The sequence below is a fragment of the Camelus ferus genome, chromosome 6 (assembly GCF_009834535.1).
Source record: "Camelus ferus isolate YT-003-E chromosome 6, BCGSAC_Cfer_1.0, whole genome shotgun sequence".
Classification (NCBI taxonomy): Eukaryota; Metazoa; Chordata; class Mammalia; order Artiodactyla; family Camelidae; genus Camelus; species Camelus ferus.
The window spans coordinates 20,887,231-20,890,445 of record NC_045701.1 but is presented as its reverse complement, the minus strand read 5'-3'; positions in this window follow the sequence as shown (position 1 = coordinate 20,890,445).

Genomic DNA, 3,215 nt, shown 5'->3' with positions numbered 1-3,215 from the left:
TGGGCTAAGAGGATGTGTGGAGGCCGAGGAACTGTCAGGGCCTTGTGCCATGTGGTCCTCTTGGGCAATGGAGCATTCCCTGGCTGGTGCTGTGCTGTGGTGGGGGAGACAGTGGGGAGAGGTGAGCTGAGGGGGCTTCTAGGGGCACAGAGGGGGCCTGTGTCCCTGCAGGAAGGAGTATCAGGATCCCAAAAAGAGAGCTCACAGTTGAGAGAGAGCTGTCACGCTGAGAGCTCTGCTTGGCGCGCTCTCTTTTATCCTGAAGAGTCACATTCTTGACATCAAATGCAGGCAGAACCTGCTTTGGATCACCTTGGGGTGATTTGCTGGTATTTGTTTTTTGGTGAAAATATTGTCTTTAAGTTAATTCAGGTCCACAGTGAATCTCAGGTAAAAGCAATAGAGAAAGAAAACTTGGGAAGATTCCTGGAGGAGTTTTGGAAATAGATGAGAGGGTGTGAATGCAGTGATGACCTTGATTCTAGCAAGACAAGTACAAGTCTTTGGAGAAAGGAAAACACAGATGAGAGAAGAAAGATGGAAGGAGGGGGAAAGGGTTCTTCATAGAGAGTGGGTGGGACACTCTCAGCCCCCTGTACCTGCACTGATCCTCCCTTTCCCTCCTTTGGACACTTCCCTCTGCTTTCTGGGTCCCTAAACTTCTGTCCTCAGGAATCTCATTCACGAGCATCCATCCTCCCTCCTGTCTTTCCAGATCAGCTCTTGCAGTGCGTGTACAAGCACATACACAATTCACCATCTGACACTCCCGCACCACCTTCAATCCAGAATGTCGCTCTTCCCCTCTCCCCTTCCTCCTGCATCTCTGGTCTTGGTGAGTGAGGACAGCGCCTCCACATTTGTCTCCGTCTTTCTGCCCTCCCTTTGCCCATAGTCGCTGAGCTATGTCCAGTCCAAGTCCTGATCATCTCCTAAAACTGGCCCCTCCTCTCCGTGCCCTTGGCCCTACCTTCACTGAAGCCCCCTTGCCTGGACAGCAACTCCTAGCCAGTCTCCCACCCATTCTTTTACCAATTGAGTCACCAAAGGTTGTTTTCTGAAGTACCGATTCAACCGGGCTGCTCCCTGCTTAAGATCCAACAGTGGGTCAAGTCCAAACTTCTCAACATCACCCCCAAAGCCCTTCAGGATCTTTCCCTCCCTGCCTGGAGTCCAGGGAGGCCAAACCCCTTCATTTTGCGGATGGAGACCTGCATCCGCACTTCTATGCTCCCACGTGCATTGGTTGCTCTGAAATCTTCTCCCCTCACTTGTCTGCTTTCTGCATCCAGGAAAGTCTTCCTGACAGTCTCTCTGCCACATCAGGCTTGAGGGACACCTTCTTTTGCATCCTCAATTAGTCTACTCACACTCAACGTTATAAATACTTACCTATCTTTCTGCCCCCTTGAGGGCATGGCCTGTGTCTTATTAACATATTCCCAGGGCCTAACGATAATAGTGACTAATAGGAAAACTACTATTAGAACTAGTAATAGCTTTTAAAGAACTGTTTTAGTTCTCTGATGTGCATTATCCCACTTAATCTTCACACAATTATTTAGTGTCTTTAATACTGTGCTTCACCGTTTACCAAGCTCCTTTGAATACCCATTCTCCTCTGCTGCTCACGGCAGCACTACGAGGGGAGGGGCTGAACTGCTATTGTTGTTGTTGTCGTTTTGCATTCGAGGGAGCCTGGGTCACACATGAAGAGGCCAGGACTTCATCCCGGGGCTCTTTTGCTTTATATCAGCAGGGACCCCAAAACCGCCAGCCAAAAAGACAGGAGGATGATGGACTCTGTGAGCACCACGGGGATGGGAAGACCAGCCATCGGGAGACGTGGGTGCTGGCTTGTGCCTCCTCGTTCCACAGCCTGAACATTGCTTTTGCCAGCTTGTCTCTGGGTGCCACTGCCTGGCCTGACTGGCCCCACTGGCTCGTTAGGGTGAGGACCAAGAAGCAGGGTCGCTCAGGACCTAATTTTAGGGGGCTTTGCAGCAGTGGGCATGAATCCCAGCACCGTTGCCCTGGGGGATGTCGGAGCTGGAAGGAAGCTTTGAGATTTTCAAGCTCATCCAAATGTGGGAAAATGGAACGACACAGGCTTGCCCACAGGAACAAAGAAATAAAGAAAACACTACAGACTAAGTTTTTTAAAAGCCAATTTTTAGGTGGGGAGAGAGGAATTTATTCGAAAGGTCTACTGGGAAGGCAGAGATGGCTAATATCCCCACCCCCTCCAGTGACACAAATGGCACAGCCAGGGAGCTTTGTGCTGCCAGACTTTGTGCCAATGACTAAACAAAGGAGGACTGGCACTCAGCTGATGGAGCAAGGTTGCAGATTTCTGCAGGAGCCAGCCCAGGTTCCAGGTCTCCTGCAGGAGGGCGGGCGTGGAGCCACCTGGAACACAGCAGTGACAAGCAGTGACGAGCCCCACAGAAATGCCCAATGGCAGGCACTTAATGAGGACGGGAGCAGCCGGTACACAGGGTGGAGTGTGGTTGTGCAGGCTCCTGTCCTCCTTGCCCAAAACAGTCTACGAAAGCAAAATAAATAAAAATCAGAGAGGAGAGGGATGGGGAGGGGAAGAGGCTGGGGAGTGGAGTCCAGGGAACCACTGACAGGGAGGGGCAGCAGGACGAAGGGCCCGCCCTGAAAACCCATAGGACAATAATGTATTTTCTGCATTTCTGGATTTTCTAAGTTTCGCATGATGGAATTGTGTCCATTTGTAACAAAAGCTTTTAATTTTCTTATTGATATATAATTGACATACAATACTGCGTAAGTTTAAGGTACACGATGTGTTGATCTGATACATTTATATGACATCTCCATCATTCTACTCTGTTTCTATGAGTTCAGCTTTTTCAGATTCCACATGTAAGTGATATCATACAGTATTGATATTTCTTTATCTGATTTATTTCTCACTTAGTATGATTCCCTCAAGGTCCATCCATGTTGTAGCATATGGCGGGATTTCCTTGTTTCTCACGGTTGAACAGTACTCCACTGTATACACCACATCTTCTTTATCCACTCATCTGCTGACGGACCCTTAGGTTGTTTCCATATTTTGCTATTGTCAATAATGCTGCATTGCACATAGGGGTACAGATATCTCTTTGAGATAGTAATTTTATTTCCTTTAGATATATGCCCGAAAGTGAAATTGCTGGATCATATGGAAGTTCTATGTTTAA